The sequence below is a fragment of the Hipposideros armiger genome, unplaced genomic scaffold (genome assembly GCF_001890085.2).
Source record: "Hipposideros armiger isolate ML-2016 unplaced genomic scaffold, ASM189008v1 scaffold_158, whole genome shotgun sequence".
In the NCBI taxonomy this organism is placed as follows: Eukaryota; Metazoa; Chordata; class Mammalia; order Chiroptera; family Hipposideridae; genus Hipposideros; species Hipposideros armiger.
The window spans coordinates 2,701,560-2,716,252 of record NW_017731508.1 but is presented as its reverse complement, the minus strand read 5'-3'; the positions used below and the strand labels follow the sequence as shown (position 1 = coordinate 2,716,252).

Genomic DNA, 14,693 nt, shown 5'->3' with positions numbered 1-14,693 from the left:
GTGTGTGTGTGTGTGTGTGTGTGTGTTTGGGTTTTGAACCTTAGTCTTTTATGCTTTTTTCCCCCTCTCTCTGGAAACATGGATTATGATTATTTCTTTTAAAGGCATCAGTGTCTTTCCCCATATCTTATTTATGTTCTCTAAAAATCCTGCATTATGTGATCTGCACCAAAGTCAGCTATTGACAAATGTTTGTCTGTTTCCTTCATTTTGTCTCATTGCTGTTGTTGAATCCTTTGTGACACTACTTGGTCATTGACTCCAGCTCTCCTGAGCGTATGCATGGTTGAGTAGGACTCCCTTTCTGGTTCAGAATACGCCCTTTAGCCTGTCTTTGGTTAGCAGAATGACAGGAGCATGGACAAAAGGCCACAACTGACACATACACAGGCCTGAAAGCATCCTATTGCAAAACAGTTACCGCATTCATATAAATGGCTAAGCAAAGGTCAAAACATGAGCAACATTATTTATGGCTCAGTGAGAGATTTGATATTCAAAGTCTGTCATCATTGGTCAGAATACTGTTGTTATCAATGTCCGTGCCAGGCTAAGGACCATCTAAAAAGTGATTTGGTACAAACTAAGAATACAGTAAAAAGAAGACAATTTAGATGTATCCCAGGAAACAAGGACCCTGCACCTGACACAGTAGTTGTTATTTGTGCTACTGTCAGACTTGTTTGTGTCCTGACAAGAGAATTTTCCTCTCTCTAAATCAGTTTGTCATCTGTAACCAGGGAGGACTCACACGATCACGTTAATATCTGTGGCACACATGCAGGGTGTTGGGCTATTCGAACTTACCACGATTGCTTGCTATAGGGTCAAGTCCAAATTCACCCTCTATTGCCTGCTCTGTGAAAATGGACATGGACTCTGAATGTTTTTCCTTTGTCAGCTGGCATGATGTGAATGAAGCTTTGTCAGGAGAGGGCGCTGGAGAGACGTTGCAGCAGGAAGGGGTTTCCTCCTGGAGCTGCTGTGTGCACTCACCTGGCTGCGGCAGCATCCATGGCTTCTCCAGCCCTTGTCTCCTGCAGCATAGAGATGTCTGTAGTGCTTGTTTCCGATGGTGCATGCGGTGCATGCATCCTCCCCATCACCGTCTCCTACAGAGTGGGTGCTTCTGCAGTGCCAGGCTGCTGGAACGCATGGTGGCCAGAGCTGCATCGGGTAACGGGCAGCTCCCCAGGCATGCTGACACGGGTGATGGGGGAGCAGTGTCTCTGGTGAGCCACCTTGCTGTGAACAGCTTTTTAGTGAGTCCCACAGATGCAGCACCACAGCACATTCTCTGCTATGCGGTGAGCCCTTGCGATTGGGAGCTCGGCCCTGGGGAGGAAGGCTGTTCTGAGGGCCATGTTTCAGGGTGGAGCAGTGGCTGCCCCTTCTGTCTGCCATGCCTATCTTTTCTAGGGTTCTCTTTACTAGCTGATCCCCTGTTATAGTTAATAATTTCTTACATTAAACTTTCCCCATTCAAGTTGCTGTGTGGTTTCGCTCTCTTCATTGGACCCTGACTAATACATGGTCCCATCAATAGAAAGGCTCTGCACTGGCACTGCAAGAAGTAGGTAAGAGAGCCTAAAGGATGTGTACGAAGGTGTATGAAACACGAATTTGTATTCGATTACATATTTCTTGGCCTTCTTCTAATTAAATAACAAATCTTAGGAAAATTTAGAAATTTGCGGTTATTTCTAGCCGTGGAGGAGGTTAGTGGTTCTCATGATCCTAGAGTAAAAAATCCACAAAAATTTTGTCTGACAAATGAACCATTCTGCTTTGTGTGGGAGCTTCGGGGTATGTGAACAGACTGCTGATGGGACCCTGTTGGTGAGTGGAGACCGTCTGCAGAGCTTCATAACATCTATGCTGATAATCAAAAGCTGATTAAATGTACATGTCAAGTTTGTTTCCTTCTACCCTTGTATCATGTGATAGGGCTGCAAGCAGTTGCTCTTTTGTTCCCCTTTTCTGTGTGAATGCTGCAGCAATGTGATATGGGCAAGTGTAGGCCTCAGCGGAAAAAAAACCCAAAACAGAATGAGGGGCCTTGAGGATTATCTGGTCTGACCCCTTTAATTTGGGGATGGGGAAGCTGACCACAGGTGAGGTTGCAAGCCTCGCTCTCAAAAGTACGCCCCTAGAGAAGAAAGACACCAAAACAGTTTCCTGTTCCTAGTCGGTTGTTTTTCCCCCCTACTCAAATCTATTAACTTTTAGATCTTTAATGATTTATTTTCATAGATTTGTACTTAAAATTTATAAGGCTCAGGCAAATATAGTTTGTGTTTTATTAAAGAATATTTGAATCTAAATACATTAAAAGGATAAAGCAGAAAATGTCTTGAGTAGGTGCATCATTTTTAATTTTAAGAGTAGCTCCTGAAGTGTAACATATGTAGACAAAGTGCTGTCCTTCTCAGTGTCTAGCGTGATGAATTTGTTAACCTGGACTCCGGGTAACTGACGCTCAGATCAGTTAATTGAGTATGACTTGCACTCCGGATGCTCCCTTCTTGTGCCAAGGGGAGCCCCCGTTCTACCCTACAGCACAGGCTAATTTTGCCTGTTTTGTACTTTGTAGAAATGGAATCAGGCATGCAGCCGTATAGTAGGGACTTGCCTCTGCCTGGCCTCTGTTGATCATGATTATGTTGGAGAAACTTATTTTCATTTCTATATGATATTTCATTGTGTGAATCCACTGGGATTTATTTATCTATTTTTCTGTTCATAGGCATTTAGGGAGTTTCCTAGTTTGGGGCATTCACCAAGAGTGTAGCTATGAACATTTGCCATTTTTATTATTAAATATTTTTTCAATGTTTGGACATTGGAAGACTCTGAAGTATGAGGTTAAGGGAAGAAGCTTTTGACCTTAGTCAAGTTGCTGACATTCTTGAACCTGTCTTCTCATTTGGAATGGGCATACTCACTCCCTCCTTGCAGGGTTTTGATAAAAATTGAATGGGTATTATGCACAGTGCTTGACACAACCTAATAAGTACTCAAAGAATGGAAGTTGCTATTATTTTTAAAATTAAACTATTATAAATTATAGCACAGCACCAGCATAATTTGCTGTTTGCATTTTCTTGCTTGTATATAGTGTTTTCATTTTCTCCAGGGCTCGCACGTGCTTTGTGTAAACCTCCTTTATCTTCCGTCTCCCCTCCTTAGTGCTGTACTCATTACCTGCCTCTTCTACTCCAGGTGAAGGCACACGGCTTGAAGAAGGGAGTTTTTGCCAGGCTCATACATTCCTCAGTTATCATCTCATTTTGCCATATAGGATTATCATTATAATAATAGTTGCTTATTGTTTTTTCTTATTTTGCCTTAATCATCTCACTTTGTTTTTCTTTGCTTTGCCCAAATATGCAAATTTTTTGAAAAAAGGGGTTTGTAGCAATATTTTAAAGCCTTTTCTATTTGCCATCAAAAACATTTCATACATATATATCTGTGTTTGTGTATATACTCGTATCTGTCTCATGTGTGTGTGTGTGTGTGTGTGTGTGTGTGTGTAGTCACGGATGTCAAGAATGGCACAGGGAATATAGTCAATGGCATTGGAACAGGTATGTATGATGTCAGAGGAGTAGTGGACGTGGTGGGGGGGTTACCACTTTGTGAGGGGTGTACATGTCTATAATCAGATGTTTTTTGTACACCTGAAACTAATATAAAAATTAAATTAAATTAAATTTAAAAAGGTACAAACTTTCAGATATCAGATGAATAAGGTCTGAGATTCTAATGTATAACATGGTGATTATAGTTGGTAATACTGTATTATAAAATTGAAATTTGCTAAGAGAGTAGACCTTAAGTGTTCTTAACAACAAAAAAAGGTAAATATGTGAGGTGATGGATGTGTTAACTCAGTGTTGGGAATCATTTCACAATGTAGACATGTAAAATCACATTGTATATTCTAAATATAGTTTTCTTTGTCAATTATACTTCAATAAAGCAGAATGAAAAACAAACAAACAAAAACCCATTTCATACACCACCACTGACATACACATCACACTATTGGAAACTTGGGCCTTGCTTATTGGAACTCATTCTATGGATAGATGTGCAGAATTGAGGCGATAACCCTGTGTCTTATAATTTTGCTGGTATCTTTCCTTATTGCCACTGTCTCAGCTCACACCCGCCACCTCACACCAGCCTCCGAATGCTAAATCGCTCCTCTTCCACCTCTCACTAGTAGAACCCATGCTCCTGGGGTTGATGGGATAGCTTTTCTTCAGGACTGCTGCTTCCAGGTGATTTCTATAGAAAGAACTCAAGAAAACTCAGCTTTGCCCTCAAGTCCACCCTGTCATATGGAGTTTTCTCTTAGAGACATGATACACGATGAGAGAAGGCCATTGTATCTGTCTGCAGAGGTCAAGTTTTGCTGTATTTACAAAGTACTAAAATGTTAGACTTTTACAGAAATCCCATATTGGCAGTTGCTCTGCTCTGTGTCTCTTTCCTTTTGAAACTAAGGCTTAAGGAGCAGCACCTGTCTGGGACATACTTGTCCTGAACAGAAAGAAGAGGGCAATGGTGGAACCATGCACTGGCTTGGCTCTTAGAACTTCTCCTGGGAAGTGTATGGTGCACCTGTCACTTGCATGCACATTGCATTGGCCACATGTCAGTGGCCAGGCATGCTCTGAGTGGGATGAAAATATAACCTCCCAGAGGGAATAACCAGTGGGAAGGGACTTGGCAAGGAGGGGTAGCATGGTCGTGTTTCAAACATTGTCATTAAATCAGTAGATGTATTTTCTGGGCTGTAATCCTCAATTTGTTTATTTGTTTTCCCCTGTCAGTTTTATTCAACAACTTCCTTTATTTTTTTTTGGACCTGCACGTAAGTTTACACTAAACCGCTAAACAGGCAATGCACAAGATGGACAGAAGACCAGGCTAATAGGTCAGTGGCGGGGGCACCCTGATGACTTCTTGCTTCTCACACAAGTATGCCTGGGCATCAGTGATGTCAGCAGCTTGGAAGAATGAGAAAACAAGTCACCTTCTGTAATTCAATAAATACGGGGGGGTGCCGAAAAAATGTCTACACATTTTAACCCTGCGTCAGGTGCAATGCAAAAGTTATAAGTTCAGGTGTGATGCATCTACTAGATGTGTGTATGACATTTATTTATTTAAATTGAAAATGAATGAAAGTAATGTGTAAGCATGCTTATTATTTATTCAGAATCAAATTTTAATTTGCCACAAAGTAAAAACAATATATGTTTATTACATAAATTCAGTATAAAAATCAACAGAAATTCAAAACAATCTGAGATCAGTTGCGCCCAACGGAGGGTTAAGAGATGTTATCTATGTATTACTTTTCAAAGTTGAATTACATAGCAATGTGTAGTATGACATTCGCTCAAAAGTTGGTGTTAATCAGGAGTGACCGGTTAGCTCAGTTGGTTAGAGCGTGGTGCTGATAACACCAAGGTTGCCCTTTCGATCCCCACATGGGCCACTGTGGGCTGCGCCCTCCTTAAAAGAGTCAACTGTGCCATTGTAGCATGAAAGCAATGTGTAACCAATGACCATGGCTGTTCCCCAATTAAAAAACATTTTTTTTAAAAAGACGTCAATCAAATGAATGCTAGCATCATTCATTGTATTACAATTTTAATACAGTTTTTTCCTTTTTTAAAATGTGTATACTTTTTTGGCACCCTCTGTAGTTTTACCTTCTGCTAGGTAATGTGATAGAAGCTTTGTGGAGCTTGAAGGCAACAGTCTTGAGTCCTGCTTCTAGAAAATTCATGTTACAAATGTGATCAAGAATATCCTTGCCTTATTTACAGTTGACCCAAAGCTAGGATTACGTGCTTGGGTGACAGCTAATAAAGAAATGGGTCTCCATGCTCAGCCTCTAGCGTGCTTTCCTCTGGAATGCACGATTAGATGGGCTTTGAGGAGGAAAATTATTAACTCATTCCGACTTAAGAAAATTTGGTGAATGACTAGAGATTTCAGGATTAGGTTTATATAGTTTCAAAGGTTGTATTTTAAAATGAGGCTAATTTAAGAAGATTAGCTAGCATTCCTCATTAATCTGTAGCTATTTTAATGAAAATAAAAAAGGACAATGTGTTTTCTTAGAAGAGTCATATCAGTTTTGTTTATAAATTATATTTAATCTAATCTCTTTAGGTTTGTTTAGGACAATTTTCTAGTAAATAATATGAACTTAGAATAGGTAAAGAAAAACACTTGTGGCCCAAGTGTACATAATTTTAGTAGCATTTCTAAAAATCTCATCATACTAGTTTACACAATAACTATATTTCTATAAAGCTGCAGATACATAAATATAGAAGATAAGTATATGAAGATTACATCTTATAAATGCATTAATATAAAATCACCATCATATTTAGATACAGAAAATGAATCTCATAATTATTCTTAATGTAGGATCTATTATAAAGTGAACACTCTTATCTTAATTTCTGTGTTTAAATCTTAGGATGATTTGAAGTGAGGGATAATGAATCTATTAACATATTCTTTGAGACTGATATGAGTATCGTGGATTTGCTAATTTTATTCCTTGGTAATTGAAATAAGTATCTGACAGAAGTTTAATAGGAGGCAGAACATTATTTTTTTCATTATCAACTGGAAAGCGAAAGCATTGGCACCTGAATTGAATACAGAAATCGCGCGCGCGCGCGCGCGCGCGTGTGTGTGTGTGTGTGTGTGTGTGTGTGTGTATGCGATCTAAGAGTCATGTTATTCTAAGTGTGACCCACAGACTAGACCAGTTCAGCTGTGTGTTGCTGGTATGCAGTGACATAAGAACAGAAATTGAGAATGTTTAGAAACTTTTATAACAGTTGGACAGTAGTCAATTTAGTTCTGTTGAATCTAATACAAATTTGGGTTTGCATATTTGTGTGTGTTATTATTTTTTTTGGTTTCATTTGTCTAAGAATTAATTTTTGTTATGGTTCACAAAAGTATTGGTCTGTGATGGATTTGAAATTCAAAACAAAAACAACAATAGGCAAACTGGTATACAGCCCAAATGGTTTGAGTAGTGCTTGTGAGAAGCCTATCTTACTGAGGCAGAAAGGTGGTATAATTTCTGGTATCCCAAAGGCACAGCTTATGACATGGAATACTGTGGCTTCTGTATACGACATGGAGCTTAAATTCGGCCAGTTTAACCAAGATTCCTCACGTTGTATATTCCATCCCACTGGTTATGGTTTCATAAATCTCAGTTCTTATGTTGCCATAAATAAGCTTTCAAATTGATTTATTTTTCTTTCCATTTTTCAAATATTCCCATGAGGAATTTTCATCTTTTTCTTATTGATGTTTGCTGTGTATTTAATCTTACTTTACCATAGATCCTCAAAGGTTCATAGATAAGACCTTAGGCAAGTTGGCTAACCTCTCTATCCCCCCGTTTTCTCATCTGTGACATGGGAATAATAGTACATCACCTTACAAGGTAGCTGTGAGGGTGAAATGAGATGATGCCAGTGAGTGGCTAGCACAGTGCCTGGCACAGAAGCATTGGCTGCAGTGATGCCGATGAAGATGTAAGTGTCTCGTAGCTCAGCATAACGTCTGGCACACAGCAGGCACAGAGTAAATGGCAGTTGTTATAATTATAATGCTTTTTACTCCCTCCTCGCACCCCACACTTGTTACCCTCACTAATGACATGGTCCTAGGCAGTCATCATAGAGTAGGGCATTGGCAGAGCATTCTGGGGAAGACTAGGGCTGCGTTCCCTTCCCTTCCTTTCCTTTGTCTTCCCTTCCCTTCCCTTCCTCTTCCTTTTCTGTGGTGGGCAGTGGAAGCTACCAGACTTGAAATTCATTCTTTGCTCTCCCATGTGGTACTGTTTGTCTCCATCATTGCAGGACTTAGTCTTTTTTTGCAACATCCTGTTTGAATAGACAGCAGTAGGTTACTTGTCTGGGTCCTTGAGACGTATATCCACAGAAGTATTTCACAACAATCACGATTTCTGGCAAAGGTTCCATTTTTTGGAGGGCATTCAAGGAGCTGCCTTACAAATCTGTGAATGCCTGGATTATTTGCTTTCTGTCTCTTTTTTCTCAGTGCCAGATTAGTAAAACTCCTCAGACTTGGATCTTACAAGTAATCAATCAGCAAATGTTTATTAAGTATGGGGAGGGCATTTTGAGTAACAAAATGGCATGGCGAAAGGAGAGCTTTAGAAAGATTAGCCTGGGGGCCGTGTGCATAATTGGTGTTACAAATCCAGAGAAGTAAGGGAGAGGATGTATTGTGGGAGGTAGAAAGAGCCAGAAATGCAGCAGGGCCAGTGGGGTTGTAGCCGAGGTGGTACACAGAGTCTGTGTGTCCAGCTTTGCTTGGTCCTGCCACCAGCCTCCCAAAGCAGTTGCCCCATTTATGCCTCCACCTGCAGTGTGTGAATGCTTTGGACTTTTCCCTGTTCTTGCCAACACTTTGCTGCAAAGCAAGTCACGCTAAAACATAGTGAGTGAAAACAGTAGCTCTCATTTCATTATCTGTCATGGTTTCTGTGGGTCAGGCATTCAGGAGGGCTGGCTGGGCAGTTCTACCTCTGGGTCTCTCCTGAGGGTGTAGACAGATGGTAGCCAGACCTGCTGAAGGAGGAAGCCTTTGGTGATCAGTTTATACCCCTTCTTACCCTCTTTTTGCACCCCATGGGACAGGGCTGGACTAGGGTGAGCCAAGAGAGGTGTAAGTGCTGGTCCTGCCAGGGATGGGATGAGCATTTATTGAGCATCTGCTGTGTGCTGGGCCTTGTGTGAGATGATCTGGTGTTACATGAGGTTTTTGTTTCCTTCAGCCTGATTTCCCTTCAGAGTTAAATCCCTAGACAAGCCTTTCCTTAACAACAGTATATTTAAATACGCTTTCTGTTTTATTTTTGTCTTATTGCTCAATTCCTTACGTTCGTAGCTCTTTTCTCTATTTACATGGTGTATGTAGTGTTTTGCCTATTTATTACCTGTCCACTCACCTTCCCTCCATGCCTAGCACTACACTGAGGGTCTGTGGCAGCAAGGACCCCACCTATTTGGTGCCTACTGTTTACCTAGTTTACCTAGGGTTGCCAGATGAAATATAGGACATCCAGTGAAGTTTGAATTTTAGATCAAAATGTGTATTTAAGTATGTCCCAAATATGGGACATTTTAAAAGCATAACTGTATTGTAAATACTTAAATACTATCCTTAAAAAATGTAAAAAAGCTATATCCTCTCAAATGTGGGCCATACTTATATTGAAATATTATTTGTGGTTTATTTGAAACTCAAATTTAATTTGATGCCTGGTACCTCTATTTGCTGCATCTGTCCACTTTAGTACTATTTAGCACAGTGTGTGAAACACATAACAGAAACTCAATAAATGTTTGAATAAATGAATGAGTGAATAAATAAAAGAGCTCATTTGTTCCTCATGAACAGCTTTACAAAGTGGGTATTATTATTTTACAATAGGGGAACTGATGTTTAAATAATATAATAAGCTTTATCATGTGCATGCATCCAGACAGTTGGTACAGAGTGGGGATAAGAGTTAGATTCTGAAAGCTGCTTGCTTCGGCTTTCAGTTATCTCTGTATTCTTTTCATTATATCATGCTGCCTCACCTTGTTAAAAAATTTTCCCCCTTGTAGCAATCAGATTTCTTAGTTGTATCAGTAGTAACCTGAACTCTCTTCAGTTTAAACAGGAAGATCGTTTATTAAAGGATTTTTAGGAGCCCAGGGTCTGTAGTAGGCCAAAGACGCTGACCTGAGCCCTGCCCTAGCTCACTGTAGAACGGGACCGATGGAGATCCTGATGTTGCCACCACCAGGCACAGATACTGTGGTTTGCACCATGGATCCCACCAACGCACACTGCTAACCCACAAAGCCCAGCCCCTGCCCCAGGGCCTTCCAGATGTGGCTGCTTCTTTCCTTGCCAGTGTACAACTCCACAGTCTGGCCCGTATATATCCATTTGGAAGAACTGAAGGTGCATGTCTTCCTCCTAGCTGCAAGGGAGTCTGGGAAAGTGAATCTTTGGCTTCCGAAGTCTAAGCTATCTCTCTCTCTCTAAACTCATAAGGGGAATTCTACAAACACAGGAAATGTCTTAAAAGGTACTGGTAGCCTAAAAGATCATATATGTCCACCTAGCCTCACCATTGAACTCTGGTAGCACAGTGCCTTCTAATTTTAGGACAGATATTTCTACCTTGTGTGAAAATAGGAATTATGTTTGCATTATTTTTTTTTTAAGGTTTTATTGGAGAATTGGGGGAGGGGAACAGCCAAGTTGTTGTCCTTCAATCTTGGTTGTGGAGGGCGCAGCAAGCTCAGCTCCAAGTCCAGCTGCACCGCTCAGCTCAAGATGCTGTGTTCAATCTAGTTGCGGGTGGGCATAGCCACCATCCCATGCGGGAGTCGAACCTGGCAGCCTTGTTGTTAAGAGTGCACGCTCTATCCACTGAGCCATCTGGGTGGCAGCTCAGCTCAAGGTGCCGAGTTCAGTCTTAGTTGTGGGTGGGCATAGCCCACCATCAAACAGGCAATCTTGTTGTTACACTAGCTGAGCCATCCTGTCACCCGTTGGCAGCTCAGCGACAGTTCGGCTGGGCGCAGTGTCACTGGCCTATGTGGGAATCGAACCTATGGCCCTGTTGCTCAGAGCTTGCACTCTTAAGCCAACTCTTAACCAACTGAGCCACTCGGCTGGCCCACCTGCGTTACTTTTTTAATATGCCTACTGAGTATTGAATCTGTACCCCCAGGAGGCACTCAACATGTGACTGAATAAAAGTTCCATTCTCTGTGTGGTGGGATTTTACAGGTTAGTTTAATTTTATTTGTGTTTGTCTTCAAAATTTCCTATCATAAACATTTGTAATAAAAATAAAGTTTTCAAAACTTGGTAAGTAACTGGGAGAAAAACTATAGGTCTGAAATACCTTATCCATAATTCCAAAATTCAAAATTCTCTGAATGTTGCAGGATTTTATTATTTTCTTTATCTCATTTGCCAGAATTATCTGACCTAAAATGACACATAATAGTCTTTATTATCCAATTAGTTGAAGATTCATGTTTCTTGGCAGAAATATTAATACATTTGATTATGAGCTGTTGCCATGATCTCAATGGGGCTATTATACTGTGTGTGTATCTAATATCTTTACAAAATGTAGAAAATTCTGATCCAAGGCCCATCAGTCCCCAGGAGTTTTTTAAAAGAGTGTGTGTGTGTGTGTGTGTGTGTGTGTGTGTGTGTGTGTGTGTGTGTATTATATGTATATAGACATTTCTGGAATGATACATTAAAAACTGTCCACAATGATTATCTCTAAGAGAAATAATTAGATTGGGAGACAGTGGATAGTGAATTTATGCTTCATATTCTTCAGTATTTCTAAAAATTATTGTAATAAAACGATTGCCTTTTTCAATGAAAGAGAGGACAATGTAGAATTGACTAGAAGTTTTATTTAGGAGACAGTGGTAATATTAATTTTAAAAGATAGTTTGTGAAGCAGGCTGTGCCTTTACATATATTAGTTCAACATTACTGACTACTGACGAGGACCCAGAAAAAGTTAGACACACACCCAGGCAACACACTGCCTTTTCAATTTGCATCAGCAAAAACACTCATTTTGCTTTAAAAAGTAAAATAAAGCCACTCAAAAATGTGATGAGTAAATGAAACTGTTATTAGTGTTGGGTTTGGCATGTTTTGTGAAGTCTGAACAATTACTCATCCACTGTACATTTGCAGAAGTTCTTTAACAAAAGCCAGATGCATTGAAGTAGTAGGGGTTAGTAGGTGGGTGAGAGGATTCAACCCAGTGAATTTTTGGCGCATTGGTTCATAGCTGTTTTTGGCTTGTCAACAGGCTCTTTCGTGAGTCAGCCTATAGGATGGCTTCCCAGGGTAAGTCTGATTTTGCTTTTCTGGTTTAAAAGGTAAGTGGTAAAGGAGATCTGACTGGTTGCCCTTTGCATTGGATTCTGTAAATTAATAGTGCCTGTGTTTCTTTTGTGAGAAAGACATTTATCATATTCCAGCATATTCTGGCATTCCTGCTTCTGATTTTTATAGCTTTGCCTCACCTTCCCCTAAGTTTTAAAGTCAAATGCCCAAGTGCTGAAAGGGGAATTACAAAGGTCATCTGTAACGTCTGTGGCTGGTGTGTGCAGAGCAATGTGAGGAGCATAGCCCTTTGTGGCCCTTTCTTTCAAAGAGGATGTTTCCAATAAATCAGTGTGGTACACTCTGTGTGCTTGTTTATGACCTTAACATTTTTCAGATTTTGCTGCGTGTCCATTACTGATGCTTTATGATATATTATAATGGTTTCAACCTGCACATTTTTTTTATAGAATTAAAACATTGTCATACATTAGTCAATGTGAAGTTTTTTGTTTTTCGTTTTCTCTTAAAGGGACTCGGGAAAACATTTGACATGAGAATAAGTCCCTGGCTTCTGACTTCAGAGAATGTTGGTTCTTGAGGTCAGAGAAAGTAAGGATTCGCCAAGCTCTTACAAATGAGCTTTGTAGTAATTGCTGAAGAAACTACAAAAACACTGCTTTTCTCACTGGGTGTTAAATGCCTCTTTTCATTACTATGGTATGGGGAGCAAAATCATGTGATTTTTTTTTTTTTAATGTTTAACCATAGCTACTTTTAAAGGCAGTTTTAATTTTGTGGCTGCTTTTTTTCTTCTGGTGTCTAGTACAGCCAACGACTTTATCTTATATCTTCTTAAGACAATGATGAGTAATGGGACCTGCGTAACTCTCTACATGGAGGAGGGTGCAGAGGAACCTGGGCTCCAGGGTCTGGAAGAGCCGATGGCACCGCTGCCAGCTCCTCCCTCTCCCAGCTCTCAGGCTGAAGGAGATCCTGGTGATAGAAGTGTTGGGCATGTCAGTGGCTGATACCTTTTCCATGTGGCAGTGACATCTCTGCTGGCTCAGAAGGGAACTTGCCTCAAGATTTCTGTTCATTAATGTTCGGTGCCCACGAAGGAGAAAATCAATCTGTCCTAAATGTGGTCTTACCTCAGGAAAGACTGATACATAAAAGTGAGTAAGGGAACTTCAGTTGATTTTTTTTTTTTAATGTAAACATTCACATTAGGACTTTGAAAATGAAAGCATTTATGTCCTCAGTGTTTCACCTAGAAGTATTTGTTCCCCCCTCCCCCACCCCGAATCTGAATCTCGGTGCTAAGGGCTGTGTGAGGTTGGAGGTTAATGTGCCCATCTTTCTGGAGCGTCAGTAGTTCTTGAATATGTGGGGTAGGGGTGCGAAAGTTTCAATAATCCAGTAATTTAGGTCAGTAATTTAGGAACTTTCTGCTGTTGATATAAGCAAGAGTATATAATGGAATTGAATGTGGATAAAGTGTGAGGCAGGCTGCAAAGAGATGTCTTCTTTGCTGACCGTGAACTCAGACCATGCTCTTTGCCTCCCTTAATTCCCTTGTGTGAGGAAGTGAGTCTTCTCTGCTGCGAGATGCACTTTGGTAGAAAAGGTACAGGGGTCACTTTCACCCATTCTTAAACACAACCTTCCCAGGAATGCTCCTATGAGTAAAACAGGTGAATAGCTGTGAGGTGTGAGGAAAGTATGGCCCAATGATTTCTGTGTGCATTGTTATGTGTATGGATAATTGGCCTCTTTTGATTTCATCCTGTTGCCCCCATTTCTCAGTGTTTCTCAGCATCTCATCAAAAGGCGAGAGAGCCTGTAACCCCAAATAGCTTTTTACTCTTAATTGTTTATTGCTAGTTAGGGAACTTAACTTAAATAGATCTAATGACAGACATAGTTCATATTTTGTAGGAGAGAAAATTCAAGAATACATATATTTGAGCATAGTCTTTGATACATACATACATATCTATAAATATAGAGAGAGAGATACACACATGTGTGTGTGTATCTAGATATATAATTATATCTTCCACATAATTTACTAAATTCTGAAATCCATGTTCACACAAAAAAATCAAATCTTAAAATAACTTTGTTAGAAAAAATACAGAGGGAGGCTAGGAGGCAGTCTACTAACACTTTAATGTGTGTATTTACTACTTAGCAATATTCAAATACAGCTTTGTTTTGTGTACTTAATTCTAGGGGTACAGTATTTGAGAAGGTAAAAGATAAAAGGGCAGAATGCAATTCTTAAAGCTGTAATTTACAGGAGCCTAATAATACACATCCATTTTCTTTTCCAAATGTGCTATTTATATAATTTATATTTTTAACAAATCTTAGAACCAGAATAAAAATAGTAATTATTTGTAAGGGCAAGAAATGTTGCAAGTATGCCAAATTTGGAAGCTTTAAGTAATTTTCTTGGTGGGTAAGCCCAGCCTGTTAAGTATTCTAATTTATATGTCACGGAGCATAGTGCTGGATAGGTAGTGTGTGCTCAGTTAATGTTAAAAGAGATTGAGTCAGGGCCGGCCAAGTGGCGCATTGGTTAAGAGCTGGCTTGGGATGCCAGAGAACCCAGGTTCGGATCCCACATATGAAGGCCAGTGACACTGCCCTCTACAGCTAAGATGCTGAACAACAGCTCAACCTGGAGCTGGGCTGCCGTGAGTCTCCGGTGACAGCGTAGGCTG

General features: G+C 40.2%; 1 protein-coding gene across 10 annotated transcripts in view; it reads left to right on the top strand.

The window, feature by feature from the left end:
* The window catches only part of MITF (melanocyte inducing transcription factor), a 275,417-nt gene that overhangs the window by 78,421 nt on the left and 182,303 nt on the right, over window positions 1–14,693 (top strand). Inside the window, exon 2 of one of the 10 annotated variants that reach the window (XM_019651336.1) lies at window positions 11,945–11,982. The exons of the other annotated variants lie outside the window; for them this stretch is intronic. The gene's annotated coding sequence lies outside the window, so the exon portion shown is untranslated. The remainder of the gene's footprint in view (window positions 1–11,944; window positions 11,983–14,693) is intronic. 10 annotated transcript variants of the gene reach the window in all.